General features: G+C 44.2%; 1 long non-coding RNA gene across 1 annotated transcript in view; it reads right to left on the bottom strand.

The window, feature by feature from the left end:
• The window catches only part of LOC127045460 (uncharacterized), a 47,163-nt gene that overhangs the window by 28,026 nt on the left and 1,452 nt on the right, over positions 1-17,685 (bottom strand). Inside the window, exon 2 of the long non-coding RNA XR_007772734.1 lies at positions 3,030-3,118. This is a non-coding gene — a long non-coding RNA (uncharacterized LOC127045460). The remainder of the gene's footprint in view (positions 1-3,029; positions 3,119-17,685) is intronic.

The following is a 17,685-nucleotide window of genomic DNA, read 5'->3' as shown; positions in this document are numbered from 1 at the left end:
ATACTTGGCATTTCGAATCTCATCAAGAATTGTTGTTTGTACGAATGACCCACGTAGCTCAATAAACTTGTTTTGTATGCGTGTGGAGAGATAATGAACTTGTATGTGCTTTTGACTCTTTTGCAATTCTTGAACATGTTTAACATGCTCTGAGAAAAGTGGGTCATATTTGCTGAGGAGCTCAACTATGCCTAGAAAGTTTCTATTTGCACGATCACCAGTGTGTTGACTGGAACCAAAGAAAGCCAATCCCCACTCAGAAAGAAAAAGGATGACATTCAGGATGTGCTCAGGAAGTTTTTTCCAGTTATTCATTTCTGTAGAGAGTTCAGTCAAAGTAAATTCTCAACTGAAATTTCAGCTGATGGCTGATTTCTATGCAACACAGTTTTCTTTGTGTGACATTGAACTCTCATGTGATGGTATTTGGTCCTTCAACTTCCTCCAACCTGTGTTGATGCTCCATCCTGATTGATCAGAGAGAACTGATGTATTTGCAGCACTTTTGTTCAAAATGAAACAGAGTGCACAGTACAGAGACTGCTTTTCCATACTCCAGCATAACTAGTCTCTTGTGCAGGTCTCACCATTTGGAAGAGTTTTTATCAGCAGATGAGTAGGGAAGGCATGATTATCAGCCTCTCGTGGAATGTTACTTAGAATTGCAAAACAACTAATTTGAAGAAAAGATTGCATTTGGGCAGCATTGGTCTTGTCAATAATTCCAATGTCAGTCACAGTCATACCTGCAATACTCATGAATTGCTCTTGCTGCGTAAGATCTGCATCTTCCTGTTGTTGTTGAGTTTCTTGATCATACACTGGATCTTCTGCTGCATTTGTTACCAGTGGCACCTCTTCTTGACTACTGTCCTCATGTTCAAGTATTGGCATTGAAAAATCACCTGTTGCAGTTGTGGAGTTTTCATTATCTGTAGCATTGTTTGTTGGGGAAGGTATGTTTTCCAGTGGTTTGAGGAATGAAGTTATTGGCTTTGAGCTCTTAGCTGCTGCTCACTCAGTTGTTTTCACTGTTTCTTGCTTGCACCAATTTAAAATCTCCTCTTCAAAGTGATCTAGCTGGTCAATAAGTAGCTTATCTGCATTTGAAATCTTCTGTTATAAACATGTACACAACTGCTGAATGGTACACAAATGCTGAAAAGACTTAAAATGAAGGAATACTAATTAAGAACACAAAATGAAACAGTCAGATAGGTTATTATCCTTATCACTGAATCAAAACTCAAGCACGCAAGGTATAATATAACAGGCTGAGCTGAAGACAAAGGGATGACATATATATAGTAAACACAGACACGGATACAGACAGAGGGATAATGTCAAAAAATTTCAAACGTATGTCCTCATGAAACTTACTGTACAAGACTGTCCTCACAAATGTTCATCTTGAAACTGGGCCTATAGACTACAAAAGCCTATGGTGATGGCCAAGCTACCAAGCTAGGCCTCAACCAACCAACCAGCCACCTCTTTTAGCTACCATATGAGATAATAATGAGGAATTCTCACACATAAAAAATTGCTTTGTCAACTACAGGTAAAACTATAAAGACACTAAAATGCAACAATTCTCTACCTTTCAACACACACTTGATCCAGCACCAGCAGCTAGTAGTGGTTTGTTTATATAATCAGCTGATCTGAGAGGACATGTTCCTCATGGTCTAATCTTGTGCCATCAGAACCGATATACTTCTATTAATATTTATGAACATTTTAAAATCTTTAATATAACAAAATCTATATCAGTTAACAAAAAAATTATAAAAAGTGGCCACTGGTACCGGCTGGTACCGCTGATGTTAAAGCGCTGCGCGGTCTCCGATGGGAGGGCGCAAAAGGGGCAACGACATTAAAGGTCTGCCACGGCAAAGGACCCTGCTTTAACGTTGTTGCCCCTTTTGCCTCCCCTCCTCCCTCCACCGGGCCGCTGATGGGAGGCGCAAAAGGAGCAGTTGCCCCAGTGCTGGAGATTTAAAAGGGCCTGGGGCTCTAGCTGCTGCCAGAGCCCTGGGCCCTTTAAATCACCGCTGGAGCCCCAGGTGGCGCAGGCCAGGCAGCGCAGATGGGCTGGCTGGGGGACACTGATCCCCAACCTCTCTCCTTCCTCCCAAGGCCCCGTCCCTTCCATGGGGGCCTGAGTCGGCCCCATATCGGTAAGAGTTCAATTTTACTTTCACCCCTGGCTAGGCGTTGGGCTCTTTACTGATAAGTTATTTTCATACCTAGTGCAACATACTAAGTAGCAAGCACCCAAGGGACATGTATGCACGCCACCAAGTGGATGGGAGAGGAGCAAAATGGGGTGGAGAAGCCATTATACATGTAGCCATGAAAAGCCAGGGGTTGGATTGGACCAGTCTGCAGCAGCTAAGGGAGCCATCATTACAGCACTGAAGGCTGCCATCATGTACTCCAGAACCTATGTTTTAATTTAAAAATTAAAAAAGCCTCTTCTGATCCTTGTGGTTGCAAAGAAAACCTTCCAAACTTGAACTGCAGCAGTGATGTTTGTCTGAGAAGTGAAATCTGACGAAGAGCTGCACAACCTGCTGTGAGCAGCATCTCTTGTTGGTGGCACAATTCTTTTTTTTTTTTAATAATTGGAGATATACCTATCTCCTAGAACTGGAAGGGACCTCAAAAAGTCATTGGGTGCAGCCTACTGCCTTCACTAGCAGGACCAAGCACTGACTTTTGCCCTAGAGCCTAAGTGGCCCCCTCAAGGATTGAGCTCATAACCCTGGGTTTAGAAGGCCAATATTCAAACCACTGAGCTATCCCTCACAGCTTGGGAAAATACTGCATTTATTTCTTTCCAGTCTGACCCCTTGAGGGAGCAGTACCACCACAAGATGCTCCACTCAGCCCATAGGACCACCGGAACCTCTCTAGATTCCAGTATTAGAACCTAGTGGTTGGAGCTCTGCAGGTCCAGAGAGGTTCCAGAATCAAGAAAGGACAATATCTTGGTATGTCTGCTTCCAGCGACATCATTTCCTTACCTCCAACCCTTTCAGGGATTATCCAGTTGTATTGCCCCTTCTGATGCAAGAACCCCATGAGGATTGTTCAGGAGCAGCCATTCCTGAGGCTGGAACAAACAAGAAAACACAGATTTGTCACATGCATGACTCTAATCTCTGGCAGGTCTCCAAAGATCTGAACCACTACTAAAATCTCTGTGTGTTCAGGCAGAAGAACACTCTTCCTATTTCACTGAAGGCCAGGACCACCCCACAGACAGAACAATACAAAGGAAACTGCTCCTGATCTCACTCCCACTGGAGTCAATAGGAATATTCCTATTGTGTTCAATGGGAGCTAGATCAGTTTTTCTAGCAGGGACATTATGGTGCTAATATGTCGTGCACACTAACGGTGAGGTTTAATAGTGTTGGGCAGCAGTTAACTGAAATGAACTTTAGGTAATGATCCAAGACGTAACAATTTAGAGATTGGGGGGGAGGGATAGCTCAGGGGTTTGAGCATTGGCCTACTAAACCCAGGGTTGTGAGTTCAATCCCTAAGGGGGCCATTAAGGGAACTGGGGTAAAAATCTGGGGATTGGTCCTGCTTGGAGCAGGGGGTTGGACTAGATGACCTCCTGAGGTCCCTTCCAACCCTAATAGTCTATGATTCTATGATATGTGACATCAGTATCTTGGCTCAGTAGCCATGGATATCATAAAACCACCATGTACAATCAGACACAATCTGTGCTCTGGATGTCATTATACGTCCAGAATGAACACAGCATGGTTATGAAATTCATTCTCCTGCCTTAGAGACCGCATGGTCTTTCCAGGGTAAGGCTGAGGTCGCTGTCTTGTGACAGCAAAAATCTTCTGTTTTCCGCCTGGTTTTTATAATCTTGCCAGCATTGAGTTAACTAGTTCGATTTTATTTTTGTATATGGCGTTAGCCTTGGGGAAAAAAATAAAACAAGATGAAGAAATGAAACAGTTTAGTACATGCATAAAAACACATAAAATGGGATGTAAACCCATAAATCTGATTAGTGCGCAAATCTGGATATTTTATTAATTAAAAGATAAATGAAATAAATCACATTTTAAATTGAACTCCACATTGTAGCTATTTTGACCATGTGTGTTTAGAAAAGGTTGCAGAGGGTCTTCAGCTGATTTTTATTTTTCACTTTAGTTACAAATTTTAAAGTCTGCATGGGGGGAAAGGGGGTTGGGCCATGGGCAGTTAAAAAGAAAAAAAAACCCAAATCACTACGTTGTTAAAAATCACATGCAATTTCTGATCCCACTTTAAGTACAATGTTCTAAAAGCACCTTTGTTCCATTTGGCAAAAGAAAGCAATAATCCAGGCACTGGTCTTTGCTAGTAAAGCAAATTCAAGGAGCAAAAAACTCTTAATCTTAGCAACAACAGGATTTGGCTTTTTAGACCAGGAGCTTTGAGCAAAACAAAACAAAACAAAAAACAAAAACCCACCACTTTTTGGAAAAGTTAAAACCTAAGTAATAACTTTTTCAAAGCATCTTTTGGGAAAAGAATGAGGGCTTTGTTCCAGCGCAGGTGGATGAGCCCAGACATGTCCCGCACAATGCGGCTTCCTTCAAATAGAAAATGTGTAAAGACTCTTTTTTTGCCCCTCCTGCTAGTACCAACTGCAATGGCTCACGTAAAGGACTTTATTTATTAAAGGCCAGGTGCTGTGAGCTGAAACTTACACTGACACACACCTTACTCTGGGAGTAGCCATAATAAGATCAACAAGAAAGGGATGGAGAATTTGGTCCTTAAGGTATATATTTATTTTGGATTTATAATACACATCTGTTGTATGTATAGACTTATCATGCACACCTATCACCAGGGAGTATATACATAGTTATTAAACGATACACAAAGGATGACATTAATTCATGTGCAGTGCACATGCAAGGTCCTATATGCCAGTTATATTCTGGAATCTGCACTCCACCAGGGGATGAGAGCAGAGTGTCTTCACATTGCCATTTGATGTCCATTCAGATAACCCCGCCCCCTAGAGGTCCCTTCCCCATGCATCCACAGGGTTGAGCGGCTTCCCTGCCGGACAACCAGTTTACTCCTGAAGGTCCGATGAGTAAGAAATGATGCAACTACGTTATTACCTCTCCTGAGGGTTTTAATGGGAGAGAGGCCTTAGATCAGGGGTAGGCAACATATGGCACAGGTGCCAAAGTCGGCACGCGAGCTGATTTTCAGTGGCACTCACACTGCCTGGGTCCTAGCCACTGGTCCGGGGGGCTCTGCATTTTAATTTAATTTTAAATGAAGCTTCTTAAACATTTTAAAAGCCTTATTTACTTTACACACAAAAATAGTTTAGTTATATATTATAGACTTGTAGAAAGCGACCTGTTAAGAACGTTAAAATGTATTACTGGCACGTGAAACCTTAAATTAGAGTGAATAAATGAGGATTTGGCACACCACTTCTGAAAGGTTGCCAACCTCTGCCTTAGATTCTACTCAGCTCTTATTGACTCAGACTCAGGATGAAGGAAAAGCCTCAGGGTCTGTTAGGCATTATTAATAGGCAGATCTAGTATGCCTGTTGGATATAAAACTATTTTCCTGGCTTTGTTTAATCTGTGTTAGTAACCTGAAAAATGACAAGATTTCTCTACCATGTTAAGAGCAAAAGTGAAACTGACTCTTAAAAAGGCCATGAACCTATCCAGACACCCTGGGCAAGTTAACAGTGAAGTGCAAAAAAGTACACACCAACCTGAATTCAATTAAAGTAGATTAGTTGCATTAATAATCCAAAGTGTTATCCATGACACGTGGATGGACACATTTATTTTGAATGTATGAGGTTGACTTCTCATCTCATTTACACTGTTTATGGTCCATGACGTTTTTTTCTTGACAGCTAGTTTCTCTTGGATTTTATTGTTAAACCTTCTTACTGACAGTGAGTCAGTAAATAATCACCTGCACCCTCAGCAAAATAATATTTGACCTAACCTTGATCAGATTCTTCCAAGATCAGGAGATCATAGGTGTTAGAAAGGGAGGATACCTATTAGAGTTAGATCATTGAATCAATGCATCCTTCCAAGTGCAAGACATAGAACTTGCTCTATCTCCCATTAAAGTCAATGGGAGACTTTCCATTGACTGTGAAAGGAGTTGGATTGGGTTCATAACCCTCGTCTGGAGGACATATGCTAATCAAATGATATTCTACTTCCTGCTTTGATGAGTTTCTTCTTACTGTCCCTTTTAAAATAAAAAAAATGCACTGTAACCTGGCTTTCCATTGGAATTGTTTTGCGGAATTTGATGCAGGCAAGATAAAGAGCTGATTGTTACAAGGACTTACTGTGGTAAGCACTTTGTGTTCCCTTTGTGAGGTGGGCTTTCCTTCCAAAAATAAAGAGAGCTCCATTTTTCCCATACTGAATATTTATCTTCACCTACAGCCTTGCACATTCTGTTATCTCCCTCATGTGGAACCTCAGCAAAGCACTAAAATCATGGTGAAATAACAGCACACTGCTAAGAAACAGGATCTGGTGGGAAGACAACAACTTGCCTGTGTACGGGAACTGTTTGAAATTAAACACTGCCTGTAAGTATGAACATCAAGCCCAGTCTGCAAGGCGGGGCAGCCCTTTCCCTCCCGCTGTGTTGTAAACTAGGGGGGAAGATGCATTAGAATTCTTTCGCTGAACTCAGCCAGGCTGAGAGGAGTGCCACGCACTGCCCTGCATCTCTATACTGTGACAGCCTGCAGAGAAGGATGAACTGCAATGGCTAGAGGGCTTCCCTGCAGCTGCTGATGTGCTAGTGTCAGACTCCTGTCTGGCAGACAGCCCTCAAAAGTAAAAGAAAAAAAAGAGAGAAATGAATGATAGCGTCTCCCTCACTCTCCTGCCCCCTTCCTCCACTTGGAATCAATTCACATCACCAGGCAAAAGAACATCTGTCTACAGGAAGGAGAACGTGTACTGTTGTCAGTTCGAACAGGTATTAAAATCATTATTATGTGCACACACATCATTATCCGTGGGGCACTTTGTAAATCCAATCCTGTGGAGCCATCAGGCAGGCCAGCAGTTTTCTCTACAGTAGATTCTACCAGGGATATGATTTTCATCTAACAAGTTCCCAGGACTGGAAGAATATCCATCTGCACCTGCCACTGCTCCCTGAAGTGTGTGCTGCAAGAGTTTACCGTGAGAACTGGATAATACAGTTGCTCGCTTGAGTCTCGTGCTGTTTCCTCATCACATGTCCTCTTGAAAGGAATGGTAATTGTTTAACACAGCAGCCATCGTGCACAGCGCCTTGTATCAGAAAGCGAGCTGATTGTCTCCAGACTCAAGCTCAACTGAGGTAGAAAATTGTCATTAGTTAGTTGCAGTGATGAGTGAATCCTCCCAAGCGACATAGGGGTGGCTTGTCCTAGTTAGTCACCTGCGGTGTCTGAGTGTACGGCATCCCTGCTATCGAGCTGCAGACTCAGGGATAGTTCCAGACCCACAGGAGTATGCATGAATGGGTTGCATTTGTCCTATATGTTGGTATTGGTGGCCAGGACCACATACTACTGGAGATGGGCCTGAATAAAGATTCAAAGACCTCCCTGAACACGGTGGAAGCTGGTGGGCTGATCCAAATTCTGAGGCTCCCATCTCTGGAACAGGCTGCACCTAGGAATTCTTCTACCTATCTATGGAACATTTATGGGCCCCATTACCATGATATCTGAGCACATCGCCATCTTAAATGTGTTTATTTTTCCTCACAACACCCCTTTGAGGTAAGGGAAGTGCTCTTCTCCTCATCTGACAGATGGGAATCTGAGACACAGAGGGCTAGATCCTCAAAGGGACTTAGGCTCTGCATTGCACCACCTAAGCACAAGGCCCCCTGCTGCCTATTGGAGCCCTCAGCCCTGAGTTAGACGCTCTGGCTCCCTATGCAATGCATGGGCTGAGATAAGCACCTAAGAAAGGGATCCTCAAAAGCCAAGCAGAATGGGTAGCTGCCTAATCTAGACAGGGGGGAAATGCAGAGGGAAGGGATGAGGCTTAGGGCCCAGCTCTCTTTCTCATTGATCTGGGCCTTTGGCACAGGACTGGAGTTGGGCACCTGTTATAACAGATCACTAAGGGTTAATGTCTCTTTCACCTATAAAGGGTTAACAAACAGAGGACCAGTCAGGAGACAAGATACTTTCAAATCTCGTGGAGGGAAGCCTTTGTTTGTGGGTTTTGGGTTTGGCTTTGTTCTCTCTGGGTCCTGGACGGGACTAGAGGTGCAACCAGGTTTCTGCCAATCTCCCTGCTACAGTCTCTCATCTATTCAGACTTGTGAGTAAGAAAAGGCGGTCATAGTCCTTTAATTTGTTTTTTGTTTCATTTACATATGTGTACTTGCTGGAAGTAGCTTAAATTGTGTTTCTGCTGGAGAAAGTTTCTTTCTATTGTTTATAAGTTGAAAGACCCTGTAACTTTTTACCATCTAAAGTGCAGAGATAAACCTTTTACTTTTTTCTTTCTTTTTTATTAAAAGTTTTGCTTTTTAAGACCTGTTAATTTTTTTCTCCTAGTTAAGGTTTAAGAGAATTGGTGGGAAGAAGGGAAGGATAAATTTTCTCTTTGTGTTATATTCACACAGCTTGTATTGCCTCTGGGTGAGGGGGAAGGTAACACTCCTCTCCGTGCGGTGATTCAAGAAGTTGAATCAGGCGATCTCCTAGTGTTCCAGGGCGGGAAGGAGCTGGGAGGAAGAAGAGAGGGGGAAGGGAATGGTTTATTCCCCTTTGTTGTGAGACTCAGGGAATCTGGGTCTTGGGGTCCCCAGGGAAGGTTTTGGGGGGGACCAGAGGGTATCAGGCCCTGGAAAATTCCTGATTTGTGGCAGCATATCAGACCTAAGCTGGTAATTAAGCTTAGGGAAACTCATGCTAGTACCCATATTTTGGACGCTAAGGTCCAGAATTGGGAATTATACTACGACATGTTGGCAGTGGTTGGGATAGTAGAATCCAAAAGCCAGTAAAATTATTAATTTTCTTTTCTCTGTTAGCTGCTTGTAAGCAGAGAGAAGGGTTTGTTTTTTTTAAACCTACAGCCAGAGAATTTTTTTTTCCTTGCTCAGTCTGGCTGTGCATAGATATGGCCTCAGGCAAGGGCCATTAAGTTTAACAGGGGTCTTTTGTTAGACAATAGAACTCCAGCTGTGAGTCAACTACACCAGCAGAACACACATGCAAATGAAGGTTTTCCCTTTGTTCTAGTTTTATTCGGGAAGGCTTGTTAGAAACACTCTGTTGCTTAGCAACAGAGCAGGCAGCAGAGGAACAGTAATTCAGACAGTAAACCAGCAGAGGGCACCCCAACACAAGAAAACAGGAACCATGACTTCCAAGGCAAAAATGGAGGCAGAGAAACAAATCAAAGAAGCAGACTATGGACGACAAATGGAAAAAAGAGAAAAAGAGGTGGAGCTGAAAGAAAGGGAAGAAAACATCAAACTGGCAGTCCATAAAAGAGAACAAAAAGCCAAAGATGCAGCCCACCAACGAGAACTGGAAAAACAACAAAATCAGAGTGAAGAGAGGGAAAAAGAGAGAAAGCATGAAATGGACTTGGCGTGGGCCAGGCAGGATGCTCCAGCCAATCCTAACAACCCTGCGCCAATGATTGTTCCACATCACAAGAAATTTCCCACCTACAAGGCAGGTGATGACACTGAGGCCTTCTTAGAAAATTTTGAAAGGGCCTGCCTTGGGTACAGCATCTCTGAAGACCAGTACATGCTAAAATTGAGGCCACTGCTCAGTGGACCCTTAGCAGAGGTGGCGGCAGAAATGCCTAAGGAAAAAATGAACGATTATAAACTTTTTCAAACCAAGGCCAGATACAGAATAGGGATAACACCTGAACATGCCCATCGGTGGTTCAAAAACCAAAAATGGAAACCAGATGTGTCATTCCCCCGACACGCCTACCACATTGCAAAGAATTATGAAGCCTGAATATCAGGAACAAAGGTTAACAGTCTGGACGAGCTGCACCTCCTGATACAAATGGAGCAGTTCTTAGATGGTATTCCTGAGGAAATAGAGAGGTACATCCTAGATGGGAAACCCAAAACGGTAATCGAGGCGGGGGAGATTGGAGCCAAATGGATGGAAGTGGCAGAAAAGAAAAAAGCTATTGTCAAGGGGAGCGACTACCCCAGGGTGCACATCGACAATAAAACCTACAACCGAAGGCAGCCAAAGACCCCACCTACAACCCAAGGAAAGCCACAGACGCCCTATTCTTCCACCTCACCAGTCTCCAGTAACCCAACTCGACCCAGTGACCAGTCAGCTGGAAGATGCTTTAAGTGTAATGAACTGCAACATATAAAGGCCAACTGCCCAAAGAACCCCAACCGAGTGCAGTTCATTACACCACCATCACCCCAAAGATCCCCAGGCCCAGATGCCTCTCAAATACCTTTGGAGCGAAGGGAAATTTTGAGAGTGGGCAGAAAGAAGGTTACTGCGTGGAGAGACACGGGGGCACAAGTGTCAGCTATCCACCAATCCTTCGTCGACCCCAAATTCATCAACCCAAAGGCCCAAGTGACAATTTACCCCTTCATGTCACAAGCGGTAAACTTGCCTACAGCTGAACTGCCTGTCCAGTACAAAGGCTGGTCAGGAATGTGGACTTTTGCAGTCTATGACAATTATTCCATCTCCATGCTACTGAGGAAAGATTTGGCCAACCAGGGGAAGCGGGCCAAGAGAGTGGGAATGGTTACACGTAGCCAAACCAGGCAAGCTTCCAGACCCATTCCTGTACCTGAGCCGTCCACAGAGGCCCCATCTGTGTTACAAGAGACCCAGACAGAGGTAGTGGACCCGGATCCCATGCCAACAACGGAAACAGCCACAGTGCTTCCAGTCCCAGACCAGGAACTGGAAAAGCAGCCAGCACCAGAACCGGTGCCAGCACTGACGACAGTGCTTGCAAATCCATCTTCAACCCCAATGCCAGAGGGCTCCAGCGAGCCTGAACTGGCAGAAGCAGCAGACAACCACACCCAAGAGGCTCAGCCAGAGCCTGAAATAACCCCTGGTGCACCAGTGGAAAGTGGCTCACCAGCAACGGAAACAACCCCATCACCTACATCGCTTCCAGAGGGACCAAGCCCAAGTCCCCAGTCTAAGGAAGAAATGGTGTCTCCAGCTTCAAGGGAACAGTTCCAGACTGAGCAGGAAGCAGATGACAGCCTTCAGAAGGCTTGGGTGGCAGCATGGAGCACCCCACCGCCTCTCAGCTCTTCTAATAGATCCCGGTTTCTTCTAGAACAAGGACTTTTATACAAGGAGACTCTTTCTAATGGACATCAGGAAGACTGGCATCCGCAAAAACAGTTGGTGTTCCAATTAAGTACAGGGAAAAGCTCTTAAGCTTAGCCCATGATCATCCCAGTGGCCATGCTGGGGTGAACAGAACCAAAGACCGGTTGGGGAAGTCCTTCCACTGGGAGGGGATGGGCAAGGACGTTGCCAAGTATGTCCGGTCTTGTGAGGTATGCCAAAGGGTGGAAAGCCCCAAGACCAGGTCAAGGCCCCTCTCCAGCCACTCCCCATAATTGAGTTCCCATTTCAGCGAGTAGCTGTGGATATTCTGGGTCCTTTCCCAAAAAAGACACCTCGAGGAAAGCACTACGTTCTGACTTTCGTGGACGTTGCTACCCAATGGTCGGAAGCAGTAGCTCTAGGCAACACCAGGGCTAAAGTTGTGTGCCTGGCCCTAACAGACATTTTTGCCAGGGTAGGTTGGCCCTCCGACAACCTTACAGATTCAGGATCTAATTTCCTGGCAGGGACCATGAAAGAACTGTAGGAAACTCATGGGGTGAACCACTTGGTTGCCACCCCGTACCACCATCAAACCAATGGCCTGGGGGAAAGGTTTAATGGAACTTTGGGGGCCATGATACGTAAATTCATCAATGAACACTCCAATGACTGGGACCTAGTGTTGCAGCAGTTACTATTTGCCTACAGGGCTGTACCACATCCCAGTTTAGGGTTTTCACTGTTTGAACTTGTGTATGGCCACGAGGTTAAGGGGCCATGACAGTTGGTAAAGCAGCAATGGGAGGGGTTTACGCCTTCTCCAGGGACTAACATTCTGGACTTTGTAAGCAACCTACAAAACACCCTCTGACACTCTTTAGCCCTTGCTAAAGAAAACCTAAAGGATGCTCAAAAAGAGAAAAAGGCCTGGTATGACAGACATACCAGAGAGCGTTCCTTCAAGGAGACCAGGTTATGGTTTTGAAGGCGCAACAGGCCCATAAGATGGAAGCATCATGGGAAGAGCCATTCACGGTCCAAGAGCGCCTGGGAAGTGTTAACTACCTCATAGCCTTTCCCAATTCCTCCCTAAAGCCCAGAGTGTACCATGTTAATTCTTTCAAGCCCTTTTATTCCAGAGACTTACAGGTTTGTCAGTTTACAGTCCAGGGAGGAGATGACGCTGAGTGGCCTCATGGTGTCTACTACGAAGGGAAAAAAGACGGTGGCGTGGAAGAGGTGAACCTCTCCACAACCCTGGAATGTCTACAACGGCAACAAATCAAGGAGCTGTGCACTAGCTTCGCCCCATTGTTCTCGGCCACCCCAGGACGGACTGAACGGGCATACCACTTATAAGCACCTAAGAAAGGGATCCTCAGAAGCCAAGCAGAATGGGTAGCTGCCTAACCTAGACAGGGGGGAAATGCAGAGGGAAGGGATGAGGCTTAGGGCCCAGCTCTCTTTCTCATTGATCTGGGCCTTTGGCACAGGACTGGAGTTGGGCACCTAAGCCAGTTAGCCCTGGGGAAGAAGAGACAGCCCCGCCCCCATTCAATTCCATGATAGCCAGTAGCTCTGGGACAGGGACTTGAACACAGATCTCCCACCTCCCAGGACAGTGCCCTAACTACCAGCTGTCTCAGTTAGTCCTGTTTAAACTGTTCTACTTTGTATTAAATAATTAAAGAGTCACTGGGCCTGAGAGCAAAAGTGAGAGATTTGATGCTATAGTCCTTGGCATTTGAGAGACTCAGGCTCAAGTCCCTGCTCCACTAAATATTTAGTTATTGCTACAAACTGGAACAGCTTCAACAGGAAGGACTAATCAAAGCCCACCAATAGTCTAGCAGTTGGGACTGGGAAGTGGCAGCAGGCTTTGAAGCAGGGTCTCCTAGATGAGTGCCCCAACCACTGGCCTATTCTAGGGACACACACACCTCAGCCTGAAAAACAAACTCCCAACCTGCTCGTCCCCAGCTGCCTTTTGTGCAAGGTCTGATCCGGTGTGCGTACTGGGTCTGGCTCTGCTGGGGAGATAGGCGGGGAAAGCTTCATTTGATAGTTCAGCAGCAGCATGAGCGGGGGCTCCACGCAGCTCATCACCTGCAGGGTGGCAAGAGGGCTGAGGCAGCTTTGTGCATGACCACGGGAAGAAAGTCCAGTGCCTTGGGGACTAAGCGCCTACAGGGCTGGGAAGTGCTTTTGAGCATGTCAGTGGTGCCTAAATATTGGACTCGGGCACCTACATAGGCAGTCAGGCACCTAGGTACCTTTGTGGATCTAGAGTCTGAGAGACTAAGGCCCTTGAGAGGATCTGGGCCCAAGTAACTTGCCCAGGAAGCCTGTGACAGAGAACGGGGATGAACTCAACCCCCCAGCTTGAAAAGTACTTTAAGATCCTAATCTGAAAATGGAGAAGCATTTTCCAAAGCTGAGAATACAAGATGAGTACAGGAACTATGTTCTATTCCTATCTCTACAACTGAAACCCTTTCTATCCCTGGGCAAGTCACTTCACCACTGTGTACCTTAGTTTCCCCATATTTAAAATAAGGATAATAACACTGGCTGATTTACCTCCCAAGCATGTTGTAAGGATTCATTAATAAGCTAAAGTTTAGTTAATATTTAATTGCTTTAATATTTCATATTTAATTAGTAAGAAGGAAATGAGAGATGAGGCGGCTCATTTCCTTTGCTGAATATTTTCTGTTTGGGGCCTCCCAGTCTGGGCGCAGTGGTGTTTTGATTGCTGGGTCTGTATTGAATCCCCTGCAGCTGCTAGAGAGCACAGCTATCTCACCTTGACTATACAATGAGGCGATTCAGATGGGATTACATACTATGGAGGGAGCCCACATTCCTAAGTTCCCAGACCTCTGCTACACCCTGTATTTGGAAGAACAGTGCAGCACCATCTCTCTCTATGCTCATCCTTTGACCACTTTAAGAGCCCAGTCTAACTCCCACTGAAGCCAAAGGAAGGGCTCCTATTGACTTCAGCGGGCATTGGATTGGACTCCTCCATCCAAAAGCCTGTTGCCTCTAATTCTGTGATGGTGGTGGTGTGGAAGCATGCCTGATGAATAGAGGAGGTACAGTCAGGATGTTCATGTGCCCACTGGAGCATAATTTAATGTCAGTTCTCACAGAGCTATACTGGAAAAGAGAAATAAAACCTGCTAAATAACTTCATGCAGTGATAGCCATTGGCCAGAGGGACACCTGCAGAAACAAACAGATTTATGGATCCTCTTGCTGCTAGCCATGTCTACACTAGGAGCATTTTGCTGGTCTGGATATACCAGTATACTATACCAGCAAAGTGCTCCTAGTGTGGATACAGATTACACCAGCAAAACTATACTTTTGCTGGTAAAATTGTCTGCACCTGGGCTTTTGGTGGCAAAGCTATGTCAGTCACGTGTCACACTTCTTCATACCCAGTTTACACAGCTATGATGGCCGATGTCTAGTCATGGCCTGACATTCTGGCCTTCAAAAAAAGAACTGAAGGGATATGAATGGAAGTGATATTTTGCCTTAAAATGCATCTCCTTAAAATAATCTTAATTAATAAATATTAATGCGAGACCAGATTCCCAAATCCAAATAGACCTGAACTTTGGGAGGAACTTTAAATCTGGATCCAAACCAAGACCTACATTTTTAATCTTTAGTTTCAAAGAAATGCAGGAAATGTGTGTGTAAGGTTGGAGATGGCAAACTATTCATGCCCACCAGCAAAGCATGGGCAAGGCACAGGGCTGGTAGGCAGAACAACTAGGTTTTGTTTCCAGTTGTGGCCCAGATTTGGTGTGTGACCTGTGGCAAGTCAATTAACCTCTTAGGGCCTCAGGATCTCAACCTATAAAATGGAGATAGTGAAACTTACCCTTCTTTGTAAAGTGCTTTGAGATCTATGACAAAGTCCTAATTATTACAAATAATTAGGGATTCTGGTTTTCAGTTTCTGCTGGATTTATTTAAACCAGATTTTCAGTGTTTATTTCTGGCTACATTCATGTCTTGTAAATCCATAGATAAATTATTTTTGCCAGAATTGTGTCCTGCAGCCATTAAAAGAGAAATCAATTATTTCATTAGGAATGAAATAAGGTAAAAAAAAATTGCAAAATGGAAACACATAAAGAGATGAATATACTATAAAAATGTACAGACAGGGATACGTTGTAATAAAGGGGAAAATAGGAATTAGTACATATAAACCTCAGACTTGTTTTTATGAGAATGCGTATTTAATAGACTCCAGATGTTCAGAAAAGAATATCTTGTTATGTTCGAAGGGGTAAACCTCTCATACGTGTACATCACCACAAGGAAATTTATCCAATGACTGACATGTGTCTAAGCAGTCTTTCCAGTTCCTTTTGTAGTTTTGATCATCTCCCTGTTACCCTAACTCAATAACCCATAGCTTTATTCCAAACATGTTCTGAACCGCCTTTCCTTTCCACCCAACAACTTACTGATTCTTCCCAATGCCTCCAGTCCTCTAACGAGATGTCAGAAATTTACTGCAGCCAAGAGTATTCACACTCACACCAATTATCTCCCCAGTGCAACACTCTCAGCGTCCTTTGTGGTCTGATGTCTTCACTAGCTAGGTTAGCTCTCTGAATCAGATTGTAAGTTTCTTGAGTGAGATAGCACCTTGGTTCAGATCCTCAAAGGTTTTTAGGAGCCTAACGGTCATTGAAATCAATGAGAGTTAGGCACCTAAATATCTTTGAGGATCTGGCCCTTATTTTCTGTTTCTGAAGCACCATGCACACCTGGTGTCAATAACACTAATCATGCTCCACTATCAATCCACTTTTTTCCTGTCACCTGGAGCTGTAACCCACAGGGGATGTCTTTACTACAATAACGATGCTCCCATATTAAATTTTTTTTACAATCCATCTAGGATTCTCTGCCTGTCTTCTATAAAATATCAGATGCAGCAAGACTATGGATTCTGGGTGCATGCTCAGAAAGAAAACAATCTTGCAGCAAAGGGATGAAAGTGAAAAAAAATATCTGACAAGGTGCTGAAGGCTGATGAAAATGAACAAGTGTTGTTGGTGTGAGTTGCTGAGCCAGGTAGGAGGAGATGAGCACAGAGCTGGATAAAGGTATGAGGTGAGCAGCAATGAGTTTTGTACATCTGCACAAGTACAGCCACACATGAACTGAAGCTGATTCAGATGATAAACCATGATCCAGGTGGACATATAGCCCTTAAAATGGTACTGCCAATCCCTCAGGACCAAAAATGAATTTCTACATAAGTGCTAGTTAAGCAAGTTACAACTGGCTGGATGTCGGCTAATAGTTTCATGATCAGAATGGAGGAAAGTGTTTTATCTCTTTGAGTCAGAGCCCTTTTACTAGGATCCCGCTTTTCCATTGTAGTATTTGTATTACCATAGTGCCTAGGGCCCCCATTCATAGACCTGGGCACATTGTGCTAGGGGCTGTACAAACAGAACCCCTGGCCCCTGACCCAGAAAGCTTATCCACAGTCATCTCCCTCCTTCCAGGATTTAGCATGTTTCCCAATACAGAGATACACAACTCCAGAAGGTTCTATGAAGAACACAATTCTCATCTCACATGCAAGCTGTGCTGGAGAAGCAGCTAATCTTACCCAACATCAGTTGTGTATTTGAAATCAGAGATGTAGGCCATTTGAGGGAAGCTATTTTATTCAGAAAAACAACAAGAAGTCCGGGGGACCTTAAAGACTAACAGGTTTATTTGGGCATAAGCTTTTGTGGGTAAAAAAACCTCACTTCTTTAGATGCATCTTTAAGGTGCCACTGAACTCCTTGTTGTTTTTGTGGATACAGACTAACACGGCTACCCCCTGGTACTATTCTATTCTATTCAAGTTCTTATACAGTGCTCATCATTGTAGTAATGCAGGGCCATTTTGGCTCAGCTTATGCTCAAAACCTGAGCTGAATATCTGGGTTTGAAAATGACAAGACAATAAAGCTTTTCTTTCAGCTCCCAAATATTTCCTCTAAAAGTTCTGTATTAGATTTATCAGCATTTACCAGCAAGTCCTAAAAATAAACCCCCCACCTAATAAGAAAGCAGAATCTTGTATTACTTCCTTCAACAAGGAACTAAAAGGAATATTCCCACCAGCCCTGATCATTTCTGTCTAGAAGGAAAGACCAATAATGCTCTGCATTGAAATAGAAAAAGGTGTCCTGTCTTTTAAAAGTAAATATAATAAGAAACATGCACTCTTAGCGGTGGAATCTAACAAATCAGGCCAGCCCAGGAGAGCAGAGGTT

Source organism: Gopherus flavomarginatus, chromosome 2, assembly GCF_025201925.1.
Source record: "Gopherus flavomarginatus isolate rGopFla2 chromosome 2, rGopFla2.mat.asm, whole genome shotgun sequence".
Taxonomy (NCBI): domain Eukaryota; kingdom Metazoa; phylum Chordata; order Testudines; family Testudinidae; genus Gopherus; species Gopherus flavomarginatus.
This window is presented reverse-complemented; position numbering and strand designations above follow the sequence as displayed.